The sequence below is a fragment of the Heterodontus francisci genome, chromosome 4, assembly GCF_036365525.1.
Source record: "Heterodontus francisci isolate sHetFra1 chromosome 4, sHetFra1.hap1, whole genome shotgun sequence".
In the NCBI taxonomy this organism is placed as follows: Eukaryota; Metazoa; Chordata; class Chondrichthyes; order Heterodontiformes; family Heterodontidae; genus Heterodontus; species Heterodontus francisci.
In genome coordinates, this window is record NC_090374.1 from 40,644,071 (window position 1) to 40,667,194 (window position 23,124).

Sequence of the window (23,124 nt, forward strand, 5' to 3'; positions counted from 1 at the left end):
TTTTCTGTTAGGGTTTACTCCCTTAGCCTTGGTCTCTCCCGAGACGCCCACAAGGCAGTGGGGTTGTTGGGGCCCCTACACAGGTGTAGGATGGTGCCGGTGGGAGGAGGGGATGCAAGGGGGAGGGGTAGAGGGAGGGGGTGGGGGGGGGGTGCAGGGGAAGGGGGTGCGGGGTGAAGATGGTGCGAGGGGGGGGCGGGCTGGGACGGGGTTGTGAGGGGGTGAGCTGAGAGGGTGGAGCAGGGAAGGGGACGGGGGTGGGGGGGGGGGTGGAAGGGGGGTAAAGGGGGGGGGGAGGGGGGGTGGAATCTGGTGCAGGTAATAAGCCATTTCCTCAGTGCCCACCATCGACGTCCGGAAAGCTCATCCACGTCCTTCGGGAGGTGAAGCATCATTTGGCAGACTTAGAGGTGATTACATTTGCTAAGGGTTTTTTTTTTGCAGTGGTTTAAATAAAGGCATGCAGCATTGCCGACAGTGCGCTGCAGATGCTCTCCGAGCCATCTCCCGCGGGCGCTTTGAAGTTGCGGCCGGGGGGCCGTTCGTGGATGTTTTGGGTGTTCGGGGCACCTTTTCACAGGACTTCTCTCGGGTCCCGCAGCTCCTTCTTCACCTCAATGGACTTACCGCATGCCGTGGCTGCAGACACTCTGGACTGTGAAGACAGCAGGATCGGAGATTAAAGTATCGGCTGAACATTGCTGAATATTACAGTGCTGAATATCACAGATCTGGACATTACATTGCTGGACATTATAGTGCTGGATAATGCAGTGCTGCATACTTTATTGCTGAATTTTATAGTAACAACAGAAAATGCTGGAAATACAATACACAGCAGGTCAGGCCACATCTGTGAAGAGAGAAATAGAGATAATGGCCGGAATCTTCTGCACATCAGGACTATTTCTGCTTATTGCAGCAGTGCACACGAGCAGGCCGCCTCCAACTTCCCCATACAATTAAGGATGGTGGGCTTGTTCTTGGGTGTGTTCTGGAATTGGGAGTTTGATACATCATGGAGCATCGTTAAGCTGGCCAGCAGCCTTCAGTATCTCACCAGTGAGACCGCTGCTTAGGTCCAAGCAGCAGGAGTGGCAGGAACTCAATGGCGGCACTGGGCTTAATTTTAAGGAGCCCTTGACATCAGCATCTGTGGCGTGGGGGGGCCAGAAGATGGCCCCTCGACAGCGGCAAGGTCTCTTGGCAACACCCCCGCTGTTCGTGACGGGACCATAATTTGAATATCTAGATCAATTAAAATAATTAATTTAAATAAACGTACATCGCCTCCTGGTGTCCCGCTATGTTGTAATCTCAGGATTGCTACCAGTGCCACGTGATAGTCAGAATAGAAATGAAAGAATAGTCAGGATGAATGCGTGGCTTGAGAGATGGTGCAGGAGGGAGGGGTTCAGATTTTTGGGACATTGGGACCGGTTCTGGGGGAGGTGGGACTATTACAAATTGGACAGTCTACACCTGGGCCGGACTGGAACCAATGTCCTTGGGGGTGCTTTTGCTAACGCTGTTGGGGAGGGTTTAAACTAATGTGGCAGGGGGATGGGAACCAAATGAGGAGGTCAGTGGACAGTAAGGAGGTAGTAACTAAAGCCTGTAAGGAACTAGATAATGAAGTCAGAGTGACTAAGGGAAAGAGTAGACAGGGAGAAGATGATGAACACAAAGGGACTGGTGGTCTGAGGTGCATTTGTTTTAATGCAAGAAGTGTAGTAGGTAAGGCAGATGAACTTAGGGCTTGGATTAGTACCTGGGAGTATGATGTTATTGCTGTTACTGAGATTTGGTTGAGGGAAGGGCATGATTGGCAACTAAATATCCCAGGATATCGATGCTTCAGGCGGGATAGAGGTACAAATATGTAAACAGATTATGGAAAGATGTAGGAGCAACAGGGTGGTGGTGATAGGAGATTTTAATTTTCCCAACATTGACTGGGATTCACTTAGTGTTAGAGGTCTAGATGGAGCAGAATTTGTAAGGAGCATCCAGGAGGGTTTTCTAGAGCAGTATGTAAATACTCCACTCGGGAAGGGGCCATACTGGACCTGGTGTTGGGGAATGAGCCCGGCCAGGTAGTTGAAGTTTCAGTAGGGGACTACTTTGGGAATAGTGATCACAATTCCGTAAGTTTTAGAATACTCATGGACAAAGACGAGAGTGGTCCTAAAGGAAGAGTGCTAAATTGGGGAAAGGCCAACTATACCAAAATTTGGCAGGAGCTGGGGAATGTAGATTGGGAGCAGCTGTTTGAAGGTAAATCCACATTTGATGTGTGGGAGGCTTTTAAAGAGAGGTTGATTAGCGTGCAGGAGAGACATGTTCCTGTGAAAATGAGGGATAGAAATGGCAAGATTAGGGAACCATGGATGACAGGTGAAATTGTGAGACTAGCTAAGAGGAAAAAGGAAGCATACATAAGGTCTAGGAGGCTGAAGAAAGACGAAGCTTTGAAAGAATATCGGGAATGTCGGACCAATCTGAAACGAGGAATTAAGAGGGCTAAAAGGGGTCATGAAATATCATTAGCAAACAGGGTTAAGGAAAATCCCAAAGCCTTTTATTCATATATAAGGAGCAAGAGGGTAACTAGAGAAAGGATTGGCCCACTCAAGGACAAAGGAGGAAAGTTATGCGTGGAGTCAGAGAAAATGGGTGAGATTCTAAATGAGTACTTTGCATCAGTATTCACCGAGGAGAGGGACATGACGGATGTTGAGGTTAGGGACAGATGTTTGATTACTCTAGGTCAAATCGGCATAAGGAGGGAGGAAGTGTTGGGTATTCTAAAAGGCATTAAGGTGGACAAGTCCCCATGTCCAGATGGGATCTATCCCAGGATGCTGAGGGAAGCGAGAGAGGTAATAGCTGGGGCCTTAACAGATATCTTTGAAGCATCCTTAAACACAGGTGAGGTCCCGGAGGACTGGAGAATTGCTAATGTTGTCCCCTTGTTTAAGAAGGGTATCAGGGATAATCCAGGTATTTATAGACCGGTGAGCCTGATGTCAGTGGTAGGGAAGCTGCTGGAGAAGATACTGAGGGATAGGATCTATTCCCATTTGGAAGAAAATGGGCTTATCAGTGATAGGCAACATGGTTTTGTGCAGGGAAGGTCATGTCTTACCAACTTAATAGAATTCTTTGAGGAAGTGACAAAGTTGATTGATGAGGGAAGGGCTGTAGATGTCATATACATGGACTTCAGTAAGGCGTTTGATAAGGTTCCCCATGGTAGGCTGATGGAGAAAGTGAAGGCGCATGGGGTCCAGGGTGTACTAGCTAGATGGATAAAGAACTGGCTGGGCAACAGGAGACATAGAGTAGCAGTGGAAGGGAGTTTCTCAAAATGGAGATGTGTGACCAGTGGTGTTCCACAGGGATCCGTGCTGGGACCACTGTTGTTTGTGATATACATAAATGATTTGGAGGAAAGTATAGGTGGTCTGATTAGCAAGTTTGCAGACGACACTAAGATTGGTGGAGTAGCAGATAGTGAAGGGGACTGTCAGAGAATACAGCAGAATATAGATAGATTGGAGAGTTGGGCAGAGAAATGGCAGATGGAGTTCAATCAGGGCAAATGCGAGGTGATGCATTTTGGAAGATCCAATTCAAGAGTGAACTATACAGTAAATGGAAAAGTCCTGGGGAAAATTGATGTACAGAGAGATTTGGGTGTTCAGGTCCATTGTTCCCTGAAGGTGGCAACGCAGGTCAATAGAGTGGTCAAGAAGGCATACAGCATGCTTTCCTTCATCGGACGGGGTATTGAGTACAAGGGTTGGCAGGTCATGTTACAGTTGTATAAGACTTTGGTTCGGCCACATTTGGAATACTGCATGCAGTTCTGGTCGCCACATTACCAAAAGGATGTAGATGCTTTGGAGAGGGTGCAGAGGAGGTTCACCAGGATGTTGCCTGGTATGGAGGGCGCTAGCTATGAAGAGAGGTTGAGTAGATTAGGATTATTTTCATTAGAAAGACGGAGGTTGAGGGAGGACCTGATTGAGGTGTACAAAATCATGAGAGGTATAGACAGGGTGGATAGCAAGAAGCTTTTTCCCAGAGTGGGGGATTCAATTACTAGGGGTCACGAGTTCAAAGTGAGAGGGGAAAAGTTTAGGGGGGATATGCGTGGAAAGTTCTTTACGCAGAGGGTGGCGGGTGCCTGGAACGCGTTGCCAGCGGAGGTGGTGGATGCGGGCACGATAGCGTCTTTTAAGATGTATCTTGACAGATACATGAATGGGCAGGAAGCAAAGAGATACAGACCCTTAGAAAATAGGCGACATGTTTAGATAGAGGATCTGGATCGGCGCAGGCTTGGAGGGCTGAAGGGCCTGTTCCTGTGCTGTAATTTTCTTTGTTCTTTGTTCTTTGTTTTGTTCTTCAGCCTGGAGACCGGCACTCCCACGCCTTCGGATCCCCGTCCGGGCAAATGAGGCACAACACTAGTGGGGAGCGGGGAGGAGGTAAGTTTCTTAGTGCAGGGCGTGGGGGAACAGGGTCAAAGTTACATCATTGATATAGGGGATGGTGGGAAGGGTTATAGTTTAAAGTTTATTCAGTTTGGGAGGGGAAGGGCAAATAATTCATTTAATTGTTATTGGGGCGTGGGAGAGGGTCAAAAGAGATGTATTTATTTAATTTCATTAAATGATTCTTTATATATTTAAATATGCTGGTCGTGCTCAGAGCCCTTTAAAAATGGCGTCAGCACCTGCGCACAGGCAGCTGACGCCATTGCCGTGGATGGACAGCCTGCCCCTCCACATGATCAGGGCGGCTCGCCCTGGCTATTTAAATTAGCCGCTGCTCTTGGAATCACCCGCCACCTATTTCAGTGGCGGGCTTATAAAATTCAGCCCACTATCTTTACCAGAGGGGTGGCTGCCACAACATCATTTGTAGCACTGTTGGAGACATCAGTCTCCAGGAGATCCTGGTGCAGTGGCAAGCCTTTGATCCGGGAAGACACCATACTTGCCATTTTTTGCACGTGCACATTGAACATCAAATTGATTGTGTATCTGACCTCCTGCTGTGCAGCCACCTCCTCCAGGTTGCTGGGTGCTGACAGAGCAGGGGGCACATGCGATGCTCAGAAGATTCCATTGCTGTGGTAAAATTGGCACTAATTGCCTCATTAAATATCTGAATTGGATTCCCGCTGCTGCTGGGTGGGTTGCTGCCTTCGCTGCGAACCCATCTTCGGGAAAAGTGCAAGGAGGCAGGACAATGTTGGAGAGTTAACCCAACGCTTTTTTCTCATGTTTTCCACCCTCCAAAGCCACCTCCACAGGGCTGGGAAATTTCCGCACTACAATTCAGATCAATGACATTTTGTCAGACGTTAGTTACAGTGCTGAATAACACAGTGCTGAATATGACACTGCTGTATAATACGGTGCTGGATATTTATGTGCTGGATGTTGTTGTGCCTAATATCGCACTGCTGGAATAAACAGATCTGGATATGATTGGGGTGAATATTACAGTAATGGATCACAGATGCCAGTCTTCAGCCAATTCGATTCACTCCAAGTGATATCAAGAAATGGCTGAAAGCAATGGATACAGCAAAGGCTATGGGCCCTGACAACATCCTAGCAGTGGCACTGAACATGTGCTCCAGAACTAATCACACCCTTAGCCAAACTGTACCAGTACAGCTACAACACTGGCATCTACCCAACAATGTGGAAAATTGCCCAGGTATGTCCTGTCCACAAAAAGCAGGACAAATTCAATCCAGCCAATTACCGCCCCATCAGTCTACTCTCAACCATCAGCAAAGTGATAGAAGGTGTCGTCTTCAGTGCTATCAAGCGACACTTACACGGCAATAACTTGCGCATTGATGCTCAGTTTGGGTTTTGCCAGGGCCACTCAGCTCCAGATCTCATTACAACCTTGGTTCAAACATGGACAGAAATGCTGAATTCCAGAGTTGAGGTGAGAGTAACTGTCCTTGACATCAAGGCAGCATTTGACTGAGTATGGCATCAAGGAGCCCTAGCAAAATTGAAGCCAATGGGAATCAAGGATAAACTCTCTCCTGGTTGTAGCCATACCTCGCACAAAGGAAGATGGTTGAGGTTGTTGGAGGCTAATTATCTCAGTGCCAGGACATCACTGCAGGAGTTCCTCAGGGTAGTGTCCTGGGCCCAACCATCTTCAGCTGCTTCATCAATGACCTTCCCTCCATCATAAGGTCAGAAGTGGGGATGTTCGCTGATGATTGCACAGTGTTTAGCTCCATTCACTACTTTTCAGAAAATGAAACACTCCATACACCCATGCAGCAAGACCTGGACAATATCCAGGCTTGGGCTGTTAAGTGGCAAGTAACATTCGCGCTACAGAAGTGCTAAGCAATGACTATCTAAAACACGAGGGAATCTAACCATCTCCCTCTGACATTCAATGACATTACCATCAACATCCTGCGGGTTACCATTGACCAGAAACTTAACTGGACCAGCCATATAAATACTGTGGCTACAAGAACAGGTCAGAGGTTGGGAATTCTGTGGTGAGTAACCCACCTTCTGACTCCCCAAAGCCTGTCCACCATCTATAAGAAACAAGTCAGTATTGTGATGGAATGATATCCACTAACCTGGATGAATGCAGCTCTAACACAAGATGTTTGACACCATCCAGGACAAAACAGCCCACTTGATTAGCACCCCATCCACCACTTTAAATATTTAACCGATCCACCACCAGCGCACTGTGGCAGCCGTGTACCATCTACAAGATACACTGAAGTAACTCACCAAGGCTCCTTCGACAGCACCTTCCAAACCTTTGACTTCTACCACCTAGAAGGACAAGGATAGCAGATGCATGGGAACACCAAGTTCCCCTCCAAACCACACACCATCCTGACTTGGAACTATATCGCTGTTCCTTCATTGTCACTGGGTCAAAATCCTGGAACTGCCTCCATAACAGCACTGTGGGTGTAGCTACACCACATGGACTGCGGCGGTTCAAGAAGGCAGCTCACCACCACCTTCTCAAAAGCAATTAAGGCTGGCCTTACCAGCAACACTTACTTCACATGAACAAATAATGGGTATTACAGTGCTGGATACTACAGTGTCGATTATCACAGTGTCACATATAATGTCATATATTATAGGCTGAATATTAAAGTGTTGGATATCACTGTGCTGGATATTACAGTGCTGAATACTATCGTGCTGGATATATGGTACAGGATATTATGGTGCTGGGTTACATAGTGCTGAATATTTCTATGCTGGGTATTGTGGTGCCGAATTTCATACTGTTACATAATACTGTGCTGGATATTACATTGTCAAATATCACCATGCTGGACTCGGAGGTGGGGGTGCAGAGTGTCAGGATGAAAGGCTTTGGAATAGAAGTCCCATGTCTTCATGCCAGAACTGGATATTCCAAACAGCGGATGGCATGGCAGAAGGATATCATGCCTCAATGCAGCGAAAAGATAATTAAGGCAATTAAATTGCCATTGAAAGCTATTTTAAGGTGTTTTTTGAATTTTCCAGAAAGGGCATGGGAACCACAGGGCTTCAGAGCCTCACTAGGTGTATGGAGGCAGAAAGCAAGCAGAAGGTCTGTGCTGGCTTCACTCGGCGGCCATTGAGTGAGCCAGTGTGGTAAGGCAGAGAGGGTGGAGCAGTGCGGGCATCAGATATTGCTGTCAGGAGTGGGGGCAAAGATGCCAGCACTGTAGGGCATGCTGCTAGAGTGCCACCTGGGAACTGGCACCTGTCTGGATTAAACGGAAAGGAAGTGGGGTAGGGTGGGGTTGGGGGGAGTAGGCATCTGGGTAAGAGGCCCTGGAAACTGGGAGTGCCCACCTGCCATGGAATCATTCACTCAGGAGGCAGGACCTCTAGTGAAGAGGAGCAGAAGAGAAAGAAAGAGCTGTAGCACCAGGCAGCTGCAAAGCAGCAACCTCAGGGCCAACAGCAGCGCCAGCCTCGAGGTGAGGATGCAGAAAAAGGGCGCAGAGGGGAACGTAAGTGCAGAAGAGAATACCCTGCAGTGAGGGTCTGCCGTCAGAGGATGAGCTACCTTCACCACAGTGTCGCTGAAGATGGCGCCTCTCTAGGGAGGCCATCACAGATCTGTTTGGAATGATGGATGATGGACTGAGCTCCAGTGGAGGTGGTAATTACCCAATGCTAGTGGCACTGAAGGTCATCGTGGCGTTGAACCTCTATGCCTCCGTTCTTTCCAGGGATCCACTAGAGATAAGTATGGCAGCAGGGACCAATGACGGAGGTTGCCCACCAATGATTCAGGTGCAGCACGTTAATTGTGTGTCAATGGTTTGATTATATGCAAGTGAAGGTTGTTAATTGGGGTTTTAGTTGAGCATTTATAAGCAGACACTCACTGGGACTAGAAGAGGTTTTGATTGAGGAGCTACATATTTGTAATCCTTTTATCCTGCACAATAACTGTGTAACTGGGTAAATGTAGGCTCTAGCGTTATCTTTCCATAAGAAGCTTTCTGGAATTTAACATGGTAGCAGAGGATGGTTGCCTAAAGCTGAAGGTTGGAAAATAGGAATTATTTTTTGGATAGAAAACTAAAGTCTCAAGGACTATTGTGGAAAAATATGGCAGAAAGCAAGTGCAAATTGTCAGGGTCTGACTACCCTCAAGTTTTTTCCGGAGTCTGGACCATATGACCAGTGGAAGAATGAAGTGAATATGTGGACACATCTCTACTAAAGAGGAAACAAGGTATGGCCTTGGCATTGTCATTTCGTACCAAAAGTAAAATCAGAAGTAAAGTGTTTTTGGAACTGGATGTTCATCAGTTGGATACTGATGAAGGATTGGATCTTCTGTTAGAATTCTTGGATGAAATTTGCAAGAAAGATGACCTATTGAATGCATATGAGGTATGGTCAGACTTTGATAGATTTCAGAAAACAGATGGTTATTCAATAGAGGAATATATCATGGACTTTAACTGACTGTATAGAAGATTGAGGAAATTCAATTTGGAGATCCCTGGTTCAGTGCTAACTTTTAAATTGCTAGATTGTGTTTGGGTGTCACATATGGATAGGCTCCTGGTTCTAACTGGGGTTCGGATCTTGGACAAAGACTCCCTGTTGGACCAAATGTCCATGACCTTAAAAGTACTACCAATGATGACAACACTGAAGAGAGTAGTAATCCCATGTAAAATAGCTGGGGTAAGCCACTTTATCAGTACTGATACAGTCTCCAGTGAGATACCTTTTACTCTTCATTTACTCAATGAAAAAGGCTCAGATGAAACTTGATATGGAGCATGATAAGGCAATTGTTTTTGGGAAGCCAGTGACTTTGCAATTTACCCAGTCAGGACATTATTGTATTCCCTGAACACAACCTGATATTTCTTGTCAGAGTATTAGAGAAGTGTTGATGGCATCAGGTGTTGCAAATCAGAGATAAAAGGAAATTGTCTTAAAGTTACACAGAGAATTTGCTCACCCTTCTTGTCAGAGATTTAAAAAAGATGCAGGTAATAGAGTCATGCAGCAAAAAAATGGGCCCTTTAGGTCTGTGCCAGCCATTTTTATTTAGAGATACAGCACTGAAACAGGCCCTTCAGCCCATTGAGTCTGTGCCAACCATCAAACACCCATTTATACTAAACCTACACTAATTTCATATTCCTACCACATCCCCACCAATACTAGGAGCAATTTATAACGGCCAATTTACCTATCAACCTGCAAGTCTTTGGCTGTGGGAGGAAACCAGAGAACACGGCGAAAACCCATGCAGACACAGGGAGAACTTGCAAACTCCACAAAGGCAGTACCCAGAATTGAACCTGGGTCACTGGAGCTGTGAGGCTGCGGTGCTAACCACTGTGCCACTAGCACCTTTCTATTCTAATCCCATTTTCCAGCCTTGTATGCCATGGGCGTTTCAAGTGCTCATCTAAATACTTCTTAAATGTTGCAAGGTTTCCTGCCTCTACCACCCCTTCAGGCAGTGTGTTACAGATTCCAACCACTCTCGGGTGTGATTGATGGAGAGTATTTTTTTTTAATTCATTCATGGAATGTAGGCATCACTGGCCAGGTCAGCATTTATTGCCCATCCCTAATTGCCCTTGAGAAGGTGGTGGTGAGCTGCCTTCTTGAACCGCTGCAGTCCATTTGGGGGTAGGTACACCCACAGTGCTGTTAGGAAGGGAGTTCCAGGACTTTGACCCAGCGACAGTGAAGGAACGGCGATATAGTTCCAAGTCAGGATGGTGTGTGACTTGGAGGGGAACTTGCAGGTGGTGATGTTCCCATGTATTTGCTGCCCTTGTCCTTCTAGTTGGTAGAAGTCGCAGGTTTGGAAGGTGCTGTCTAAGGAGCCTTGGAGCATTGCTGCAGTGTATCTTGTAGTTGGTACACACTGCTGCCACTGTGCGTCGGTGGTGGAGGGAGTGAATGTTTGTAGATGGGGTGCCAATTAAATGGGCTGCTATGTCCTGGATGGTGTCGAGCTTCTTGAGTGTTGTTGGAGCTGCACCCATCCAGGCAAGTGGAGAGTATTCCATCACACTCCTGACTTGTGCCTTGTAGATGGTGGACAGGCTTTGGGGAGTCAGGAGGTGAGTTACTCGCCTCAGGATTCCTAGCCTCTGATCTGCTCTTGTAGCCATGGTATTTATATGGCTACTCCAGTTCAGTTTCTGGTCAATGGTAACCCCGAGGATGTTGGTAGTGGGGGATTCAGCAATGGTAATGCCATTGAATGTCAAGGGGAGATGGTTAGATTCCCTCTTGTTGGAGATGTTCATTGCCTGGCACTTGTGTGGCGCGAATGTTACTTGCCACTTATCAGCCCAAGCCTGGATATTGTCCAGGTCTTGCTGCATTTCTACACAGACTGCTTCAGTATCTGCGGAGTCACGAATGGTGCTGAACATTGTGCAATCATCAGCGAACATCCCCACTTCTGACCTTATGATTGAAGGAAGGTCATTGATGAAGCAGCTGAAGATGTTTGGGCCTAGGACACTACCCTGAGGAACTCCTGCAGTGATGTCCTGGAGCTCAGATGATTGACTTCCAACAACAACAACCATCTTCCTTTGCACTAGGTATGACTCCAGCCAGCGGAGGGTTTTCCCCCTGATTCCTATTGACCTCAGTTTTGCTAGGGCTCCTTGATGCCATACTCGGTCAAATGCTGCCTTGATGTCAAGGGCAGTCACTCTCACCTCACCTCTTGAGTTCAGCTCTTTTGTCCATGTTTGAACCAAGGCTGTAATGAGGTCAGGAGCTGAGTGGCCCTGAGCAGGTTATTGCTAAGCAAGTGCCGTTTGATGGCACTGTTGATGACACCTTCCATCACTTTACTGATGATTGAGAGTAGGCTGATGGGGCGGTAATTGGCCGGGTTGGACTTGTCCTGCTTTTTGTGTACAGGACATACCTGGGCAATTTTCCACATTGCAGGGTAGATGCCAGTGTTGTAGCTGTACTGGAACAGCTTGGTTAGGGGCGCAGCAAGCTCTGGAGCACAGGTCTTCAGTACTATTGCCGGAATATTGTCAGGGCCCATAGCAGTATCCAGTGCCTTCAGTCGTTTCTTGATATCACGCGGAGTGAATCAAATTGGCTGAAGTCTGGCATCTGTGATGCTGGGAACTTCAGGAGGAGGAGAAGATGGATCATCAACTCGGCACTTCTGGCTGAAGATTGTTGCAAATGCTTCAGCCTTATCTTTCGCATTGATGTGCTGGGCTCCCCCATCATTGAGGATGGGGATATTTGTGGAGCCACCTCCTCCAATTAGTTAAAAGCAAAATACTGCGGATGCTGGAAAGGTTCCGAAGAAGGGTCACTGACCTGAAACGTTAACTCTGCTTCTCTTTCCACAGATGCTGCCAGACCTGCTGAGTATTTCCAGCATTTCTTGTTTTTATATCCTCCAATTAGTTGTTTAATTGTCCATCACCATTCACGGCTGGATGTGGCAGGACTGCAGAGCTTAGATCTGATCCGTTGGTTATGGGATCGCTTAGCTCTGTCTATCGCATGCTGCAAGTAGTCCTGGGTTGTAGCTTCACCAGGTTGACACCTCTTTTTGAGGGATGCCTGGTGCTGCTCCTGGGATGCCCTCCTGCACTCTTCATTAAACCAGGGTTGGTCTCCTGGCTTGATGATAATGGTAGAGTGGGGGATATGCCAGGCCATGAGGTTACAGATTGTGGTTGAGTACAATTCTGCTGCTGCTGATGGCCCACAGCACCATCATGGATGCCCAGTTTTGCATTGCTAGATCTGTTCGAAATCTATCCCATTTAGCACGGTGATAGTGCCACACAACACGATGGACGGTATCCTCAATGTGAAGGCGGGACTTCGTCTCCACAAGGACTGTGCAGTGGTCACTCCTACCAATACTATCATGGACAGAAGCATCTGTGGCAGGCAGATTGGTGAGGACAAGGTCAAGTATGTTTTTCCCTCATGTTGGTTCCCCCACCACCTGCCGCAGACCCAGTATAGCAGCTATGTCCTTTAGGACTCGGCCAGCTCGGTCAGTAGTGGTGCTTCCGAGCCACTCTTGGTGATGGACATTGAAGTCCCCCACCCAGAGTACATTTTGTGCCCTTGCCACCCTCAGTGTACAAGGATAATAGAGATTAGTGAAAAGTAAGAAATTTATAAAAAGTATCACAGGATACTATCACGTCCTATTGTCAGCCTTCCATTGGCGCGTGGCTTTAACGAGGTAGTTGTCATGGATTTAAAAGTATGGGACAAAGACAAAAACATTTTCATTTTACATTTTATAGACCTCGCAACTAGATTTAGTCTTTCCACAATAATAAGTAGTAAGGACAAAAGGGTGATTATAAACAAAATTATGGAGAAATGGATAAGGACTAGGCTTGGGGCACCAGCTAAGTTTCTGACTGATAATGGAGGAGAATTTGCCAGACAAGTTCAGGGATATGTGTGAAAACATGAACATTATGGTTATGAATACTGCAACTGAAAGTCCTTTCAGCAATGGGCTTTATTAAAGGAATCACGCAATGGCTGATGAAATGTTACATAAAGCCTTAGCTGACCAGCCAAACTGCAAGTTGACAACTGCCCTGGCATGGGTGGTTCACACAAAGAATTCACTTCAGATGGTTGGAGATATAGTCCCTATCAATTGGTCTATGGGCGGAATCCCAAATTGCCTTCTGTACTGTGCAACCCTCCTGCTCTGGAGGGTACTACAATTAGTTCAATTTTTTATACACATTTGAATGCTTTACATGCAGGGAGACAGGCTTTCATCAAGGCTGAGATCACTGAGAAAATTCACAGAACTCTGAGGCATCGTATAAGGCCATCTGAGGTGGAATTTAGTTCAGGAGATTTGGTGTATTATAAAAGAGAGGGCCATAGGGAATGGGAGGGCCCTGGTAAGGTAATCAGTCAGGATGGTAAGACAGTAGTTATCAAGCATGGAAATCAAACTGTTAAGGTTCATTCTTCACAATTAATCGGGGTTGTTTACAAAATCTCAGAATCTGAGCAGCTGATAATGGGAAAAGAGGCACCTTGTACCTCAAACACTCATGTTTTGTGATGAAGGTCCTGAGGCACAGGTAGATCAAGAGTGGGATAGTAATGTAACCAATCATGATGCTAAGGAAAGAGCTATTACATCCAAAGGCCAATTGCCTTCAGTAGATTTATTTATAGATACAGCACTGAAAGAGGCCTTTTGGCCCACCAAGTCTGTGCCACCCATTTATACTAATCCTACATTAATCCCATATTCCTACCACATCCCCACCTTCCCTCAATTCCCCTACCACCTACCTATACTAGGGGCAATTTATAATGGCCAATTTACCTACCAACCTGCAAGTCTTTTGGCTTGTGGGAGGAAACCGGAGCACCGGGAGGAAACCCACGCAGACACAGGGAGAACTTGCAAACTCCGCACAGGCAGTACCCAGAATTGAACCCGGGTCGCTGGAGCTGTGAGGCTGTGGTACTAACCACTGCGCCACTGTGCCGCCCATTTGGGTGATATATATTCCAGAGGAGTATGATAAATGGAGGGATGTGACAATTGTGGGGGTGTGCAGGAAAATCTACAGGCAAGTTTAAATATTGGTTAAATGTTCAAGATGATGGCCAGGAAGCCAGAGCAATGGACTGGCAGAGTGGGGTGAAAGAGTGGATGGTAAGAAAGTGCAGTGCAAGTTCTAATAGTGGGTCTGGAAGGGACTCTTGCGTAAAAAAGCGATCACGTACTGGAGAAAGAACCTCCGATAAAGTGCGAGGGAGATCATCTGGCAGTAGTTCCAAAAGGCATTAAAGTGCTAATAGAGGCCGTAGTCTGAACAGATTCCACAATGAAACGAAGGCTAGAGGGCAGTCTGGGAATAGAACTAGAAGCAGAAGTCCTCATGATCGTGGTTTTAGTGGCTGCCAATAAACCTGAGGATAAACTAATAAGAGAAGCAAAACATAAGGAATTGGAGAGAGTTTGGAGTTTATTATGAGGTACCAGATAGGGGACTGCCAGTCTTGTCACATAGATGGATTTGTACTGAAAAAGTCCTTCCCAATGGAACTTATAAGGCTAAAGCGAGTTTTAGTTTTTAGAGATACAGCACTGAAACAGGCCCTTCGGCCCACCGGGTCTGTGCCGACCATCAACCACCCATTTATACTAATCCTATACTAATTCCATATGCCTACCACATCCCCACCTGTCCCTATATTTCCCTACCACCTACCTATACCAGGGGCAATTGCTAATGGCCAATTTACCTATCAACCTGCAAGTCTTTGGCATGTGGGAGGAAACCGGAGCACCCAGAGGAAACCCACGCAGACACAGGGAGAACTTGCAAACTCCACACAGGCAGTACCCAGAATTGAACCCAGGTCGCTGGAGCTGTGAGGCTGCGGTGCTAACCACTGTGCCACTAGATGCGAGGGGTTTTGAAGAGTGATTGGGGGATACTGATGTTAGAGTGGACTCTCCCACAGCTGATTTCTTATGGGGAGGTACGATGGATTTTGAGAAATATGTTATTAATAAGATTAGGGCAGAATTTAAGATTGGGAGGCAGGCTTGTGGGGCCTTTAAATATATTGGGTTAGATATTAAGCAGACTAAGTCTGGAATAAGTTTGAATCAACAATCCAATTTAGAGAGTGTTACTCCCATCCCAGTTAATCGTGTTAGGTCATCACAAAGACGATGATCTATCTAAAGCAGAGATTGAGCAATTGCAAAGCCTGGTGGGTCAATTAAACTGGTTGGGCTCTCAGACTAGGCCTGTTGCTAGTTTTGATGTGCTTGAGTTAAGCACGATGATGAAACATCCAAAAGTTAGGAATATTTTAAGGACAAATAAAACGTTGTAAAAACTAAATCTGGAGAAATGTGTATTGAAGTTCCCATTCTTAGGTGACCCAAAGAACATGAAGTTAATCATTTTTAGTTACGCTTCACATGCTAATCTTGCTGATGGGTCTTCGAGTGCAGCTGGTTTCATAATATTTCTGATGGGTGAAAATGGGAAATGCTGTCCTTTAGCTTGGGAGGCTAAGAAAATAAAATGGGTAATTAAAAGCACTTTAGCTGCAAAAACACTGGGTCTTGTCGAGGCAGTGGATATGGGGTTCTATCTGTCAAATATTTTGGGTGAAATTCTGAACAAGGGACATTCTGAAGATAGGATACCCATTGAATGTTATATGGATAATCGTTCTTTGTGGGATAATGTACACTCTACAAAAACTGCGTGAGAAAAGACTACGTATTGACCTTGCTAGATTGAAACAAATGCTGTAGGGAAAGGAAATCTCCAAACTTAAATGAGTAGATACAAGTCATCAGCTATCTGATTGTATTCGCATTTCTTTTTGTGAAACAAAGAAATTGGTAGAGGTGCTCGAGGAGGTGCATCTCACAATGTAAAAAAAACTTTGTACCCAATATGGAATTTGTTTTGATTTAATTAAAAATATTCTTTGTGCATAATATGGAATTTATTTTGAAATGTTGTTCGAGCGTGTTAATCTAAGTTGTATTGTAAAAGATAGAAGGGAATCTGTTAATTGTGTGTCAATGGTTTGATTATAAGCAGGTGAAGGGTGTTAATTGGGGTTTTAGTTGAGCACTAATAAGCAGGCACTCACTGGGACTGGGAGAGGTTTTGAGTGAGGAGCTACATGTTTGTAATCCTTTATTCTGCACAATAAACGTGAAACTGAGTTTAAAAAAAAACTCCAGTATTATCTTTCCATAACAAGCTTTCTGGAATTTAACACAACAGCCTCTGGAGATGCTCCCAAGGGTACCTCCATGACCAGGACAACTGCCATGTGCATCTCGGGTGCAAGCAGAGACAAATGAGCAGGCTGCCTCCACCTCTTCTGAGGCCACAGAAGGAACACTGTGTAGAAGTGGCTGAGCACGGCGACCACCGTGTTGCACAGAGCACTGAGTGGGTCACTGAGGTGTCTTCCCGCTGTAGCTGTCCACTGTTTTCTTTTCTGAGCACTCTGTTAACAATGACACTTTAAGCCACATGTCTGAGACTCCATTTATTGATGGCAAGACAAGAAAAGTGGTGTGAGGTGGTTAAGGAGGTCAAGGGTTTCTCAAGGGTGAAAGAAAAGCCTCTGGGTAAATATGTATCCTTCATTGACAGTAGCAGTTTAGATATTCCTGGCTGTGTCTTCATTGGATGTGTGAGTTCCATTCCATGCCCTTCATCCTGAATCAGAGGGGCTCAGTCAAAGTGTTCCTGAATCAGATGATCCCTGACATTCCCGACGAAACCTTTGCATCCTGCACAGTGCCTGGCCACCTCCCTATGCAGCTGGAGCACCTCAGTGTTCTTCATCCTCCTCCTCCCCCTCCTCTTCCTCCTCTCTTCCACATCCTGCCCCTCCTCTTCTTCCAATGAACTGTCTCCTTCTAGGGCCTCATCATCCTCAAGGTCCACACCTCCCTGGAAGGCCATCTTATGGACAGTACAGCAGACCCTTGCAGGAGTGTACTGCAGGGTGCCACCTGACCAGTCCCTGGCATCAGAACCGCATCTTCAGAAGCCTGATGACCTGCTCAATAGCTGTCCTCGTGAGCAGGTGGCATTGGTTGTAGCAACTCCTTACCTCCATCTGAGGCTCTCATAGAGGGGCCAATAGTCATCTCTTCAAGGGATATCCCTTGACCCAACAATCCATCCACAGATTTTGCAGGTTGAGTGAAGAGCTGCGGCAGACTGGACTCGTACAGGATGAAGGAGTCATGGCAGCTGCCAGGAAAGCGAGCGCAAACATGGAGGAAGCTCTCATTGTGGTCACAGACCAGTTGAGCGCTGAGGGAATGGAAGCCTTTCCTGTTGATGAATCTCACTGGGTGTCATGGGTGTAATCGATGATGCCCTGCACCTGGGAGAATTCAACGATGGCAGCAAAACCCACTGCCCTGTGTGCCTGCAAGGCCTCTTCTGTCATACTGAATATACTGTTCAGGCCTGGCAAATAGGGCATCAGGGATCAGTGATCAGCGAGATACAGTGGTGTGCAGCTTTTATGAGATCCCACCAAGGTCCACAGCTGATCGCTGGAAGGAGCCAGAAGCAAAGAAATTCAAGGACACAGTGACTTTGACAACTACTGGCAGAGCATGGCGACCAGTGCTGCAAGGTGCAAGGTCTTTGGCAATGAGGGCACAGATATCTGGCCATCTGCCTGGAGAGTCACAATCTCCTGCAGCACTGGGTCTTGGTCATCTCAAGGTAGCTCTGCCTTAGTCGGAAGATCCAATACTGAGGATATAGCCTATGTTTCCTTCCTGCATCTCGTTTCTCTCCTCTGCCCAACACCCCGCCCCCATCGACAGCCAAGGATCTGCCCTTTCTGTGGAGGATATTGCTCCTTGTCGCCACTGAGCCCAAGATCTGAGTCGTGCCCCTATTGCCAGCTGCTGCCTTCCTAATGGTCAACTAGCTGCCCAATTGCTCTTGGCAGCCTTGTCCCCTGTTCCTATACCCCCATGATGCCAGGAGGGTGATGACTATCCTGCTCTGTCCAAGTGTTTACAGCCCATTCCCCCCGCCACCCCCACCCCCCCGCCACCTACACTGCGCCAAGGGCACCTGTTTGTCAGTGGCCGAATCCCCCTCTGTGCCGTTCACCTTTTTATGGAGCCATGGTAATTCCCTGGGGTGGCCATGATTGGCTCCCAACGGTGTACCCGCCTCCCTTCACCTGGTCCACCCAGACTGAGTATACAGCCTGTATGTCCCCATGAAAATATCAACACCCACCCCCCCCCAACCATTTAATGATCTGCTCAACCACCTTAATAGCCCTTAATTGGAGATCGATCTCGCCCCCTCCACTCATCCTGGTGAATATAGCTGCTGCCTGGAATGACATTGGGAAACTGGCACACCAGCTAGTGCTGGTATTTTTGGCCCCATCAGCCTGCATTCTAGCCCCTGGCGGAACCTGAAAATTCAGCTTAATGTCTCTGCCATTTCCTTATTTCACATGATAATTTGTCATGTCTCTGTTTCTAAGGGACCTGCGTTTACTTTTGTTAATCTCTTCCTTTTACATACCTATAGAAGCTTTTACAATCTGTTTTTATGTCTCTTGCTACTTTACTCTCATATTTACTTTTCCCTTTATCGATATCTTGGTCATCCTTTGCTGAGTTCTAAGCCCTCAGTTTCCTCGCCCCGGAGCTTTTCCATTTCTCATGCACACTCAGATGGTCACCTTTCTAGAACATTTGTTTGTTTGTGTGTGAATATGGAAAGTACTATGTATTCTGGATTAATAATTAAGTGCTTTTACCACCCACAAACTAACCTTATAGAGGAAAATCATGTGGGACCAGATACTGCCCTTCAGGTACTGCAGTAAGAGTGCAGACTATATTATACAGTACTGTACTATTCAGCATTGCAAAGTTAGCTTTCTAATATCCAATACTATAATATCCAGCATTGGAATTTCTAGCATTGTAATATCAGCCACTGCAATATTCAACAGTGATATTCAGCACTATAATTTCAAGAACCGTGTTATTCGGTGCCATAATATCCAGCACTATAATATTTAGCATTCTGATATCCAACACAGTAATATCTAGCATTGTGATATCTATCATTGTAATATCCAAGAATGTGATATTCAATACTATAATATCCAGTGCTGTAATATCCAGCACTGTAATATTCAGTAATGGATGTTGAAAGGATGTTTCCCCTTGAGGGAGAGACTAAAACTAGGGGGCACATTTTAAAAATGAGGTCTCCCATTTAGGACAGAGATAAGGAGAAATTTTGAGGGTTGTAAGTCTGTGGAACTCTCTTCCCCAGAGACAGGTGGAGGCAGGGTCATTGAATGTTTTTAAGGCAGAGGTAGACAGATTCTTGACAAACAAGGGAGTCAAAGGGTAAGCAGGAAAGTGGATTTGTGTCCACAAACAGATCAGCAATAATCTTATAGAATGGCGGAGCAGGGTCAAGGGGCTGAATAGCCTACTCCTGTTCCTGACTTGTATGTTAGTATGTATGTATGTGTGTATGTATGTAATGTGATTCACCACTATAATATCCAGCACTGTCACATCCAACACTGCAATTTCCTGCACTGATATTTGCCGATGTAATGTCTAGCATGGTGATATCCAGCATTATAATATCCGGTGCTGTGACATCAAAAACTGTAATATTCAGCAATATAACATCCAGCTCTGTAACGGTCAGCACTATAATATCCAGCATTATGATATTCGACGCTGAAATATAAAAACTCTGATATTTGGTTTTGTAATATCCTGCAAGGTGAAACCCAGCACTGTTATATTCATCAATGTATTATCCAGCACCATAATTTCCTGCAGTGTTATTCAGCACTGTAATACATAACACTGTCATGTTCGACTGTAATACACAACATTGTCATATTGAACAATGCAATATCTAGCACGATAAGATCCAACACTGTAACGTTAAGCATTAGAATATCCAGCACTGTTATCCTGCACTGCAATATTCAGCAATATAATATCCAGCACTGTGATATTTGGCGCTATGTTATCCAGCACTTTTCTATTCAGCACGATAATATCCAGCACTATGTTATCCAGCAGTGTGACATTTAGCACTACAATATCCAGCACTGAAATATTCCCTCACACTCCTTGTGCCTTTATAGATGGTGGACAGGCTTTAGGGAGTCAGGAGGTGAGTTACTCGCCACAGAATTCCCACTCTCTGACCTGCTCTTGTAGTATTTGTGTGGTTGGTACAGTTAATTGTCCGGTCAATGGTAACCCCCCCAGGATATGGATGGTGTGGGATTCAGCAATGATAATGCCATTGAGCGTCAAAAGGAGATGGTTAGATTCTCTGTTGTTGGAGATGGTCATTGTCTGGCACTTGCGTGATGCGAATGTTACTTGCCACTTATCAGTCCAAGTCTGAATGATGTACAGCTCTTGCTGCATGTGGGCATACCTTCAGTATGTAAGGAGTTGCAAATGGTGCTGAACATTGTGCAAGCATCAGCGAACATCCACACTTCTGACCTTATGATGGAGGGAAGGTCATTGATGAGGCAGCTGAAGATGGTTGGGCCTAGGACACTACCCTGAGGAACTCCTGCAGTGATGTTATGGTAATGATAGAGTGAATGTTATACCAGGTTATGAGATTGCAGATTGTGATTAAAAACAATTCTGCTGCTGCTGATAGCCTACAACAACACATGGATGCCCAGTTTTCAGCTGGTAGATTTGTTCTGAATCTATCCCATTTAGCATGGTGGTAGTGCCACATAACATGATGGAGGGTGTCCTCAGTGTGCAGATGGGACTTTGTCTCCACAAGTAACTCCTACCTATATTATCATGGACAAATGCATCTGCGACAGGTAGATTGCTGAGGGCGAGGTCAAGTAGGTTTTTCCCTCATTTTGCTTCTCTCACTACTTGCCACAGACCCAATCTAGCAGCTATGTTCTTCAGGACTCAGCCAGTTTGCTCAGTAGTGGTGATGGACAATTGAAGTCCCCCAACCAGAGTACATTCTCTGCCCTTGCTACGCCCAGTGCTTCTTTCAAGTGGTGTTGTTACAACATCAGTGAGACCATTAACTTTAAAACACTAGATATGAACTCCCCAGACCAATTTAAAGAATCACATGATAAGTTTTCAAATTTTAAAACAACTAAACTCCATTAACTAAACAGTACTTTGTAAGTAATACTCCAAATTACAGAGAAAGGTATTTTTCCTTCACTTATTAAAAGCACTTGAAAACCCCACATCACATTTATATGTTATGCAGTCCTAATTGAAGCGATATCCTTGCAGCTAAAAGTCCCAAACTCCTCCCAGTTGCAAAGGCCTGGATCTCCCAGTCTTTCTCAATGTCCTCGTCGCTCCCTTCTTTCGAGCACTTTCAACCTGGATATCCATGATCTCTGGTGATCCTGTTGGCCTTTTCTTCTCCACAAAGCTCAACTTTCAAATTGGGTTCAAGTCTTCTCAGCCTTTCGCTGTATCAGTGTTCAGAGAGCAGGAGTTCCCTTTCTCTCTCTGTCCTGAGGCCGCCACCCCTACTCTTTGTCTTCCAGGCTTCCTTACAGCCTGCAGACTTCCCCAAGCCTATGGAATCAAAAGTCAATAGACATGTACTTTGTCAATATGCAGAGCCCACAAGTCTGGCTACAGCAGAGACACCCGGGCTTTCCTTTATTTCCGGGTGTTAGCAATTGCAAGTTGCATTTTCAGAGCCACTGGCTTCTTTTTTATAATCTGAAGTTCTGGGAGGGTGAAACCCATTGTTCTTCAAGTGTTACATGCTTACCTTCTGCTTTTTAAAAGGGTCTTCGATCTGTTTTCTTTGTTGCTCTGGTAACCAAGATCCCTGTCTTGTCCCTAAGCAGAGTTGATGTGAGGTCATATGACTCTTCTGATTCCATCTTAAACTACATTAAAAGTCACAGTTTTAAAGCATAATAATGCTACAAAGTCATGAGTGTTCAACATGGAGGAGCTCTGATGCATCAGCTGAAGGAGGACGGTAGGTGGTAATTAGCAGGAGGTTTCCTTGCTCAGGTTTGACCTGCTGCCATGAGACTTCACAAGGTCCAGAGTCCCTCCTGAATGACTGTATATCACCGTGCCACCCTCCAACTCTGGTGGGTCTATCCTGCCGGTGGAACAGGACATACCCATGGAAGATCATGGAGTCTGGGAGATTGGTTGTAAGGTATGATTCAGTGAGTGTGACTATGTCAGGCTGTTGCTTGACTAGGTTGTGGGACAGCTCTCCCAAGCAGTGTAATGGCCTGAATTCAGCAATCACATACCCTGCACTGTTATTCAGCACTGTGATATTTGGCACTGTAATGTCCAGCAGTATAATGTCAATACAGTGATATTCAGCTGTGTAATACTCAATACTGTGATACCCAGGATTACTGGTACAGTAGCATAGTGGTTGTGTTATTATAATCCAAAAGCCTGGACTAATAATCCAGAGACATGAGTTCAGATCCCACCATGGCAGCTGTCGAAATCAGTTAATTAAATAAATCTGGAATACAAAACAGTAAAGCTGACCATAAAACTACTGGATTGTCATAAAAACCCATCTGGTTCAGGGAAGGAAATCTGCCATCCTTATGCAATCTGGCCTATATGTCACTCCAGACAAACAGCAGTTAACTCTTAACTATCCTCTGAAATGGCTGAGCAAGGCATTGAGTTGTATACAAATGGGCAATTAATACTGGCATTGACATGTGTCACACAAATTCCATAAGTAAATACAAAAAAAGTTCTAATATCCAGCACTGTGATATTCAGCATTGTATTGTGCAGGTAAAATTCAGCTCTGTATTGTCCAGCACTGTGATATCCAACACTGTATTAATAAGTACTGTAGTAACAGCTCTGTATTGACCAGCACTGTGATATCCAACACTGTATTAATAAGTACTGTAATAACAGTTCTGTATTGTCCAGCACTGTGATATCCAAAATAAAAGCTAAATACTGCAGATGCTGGAAATCTGA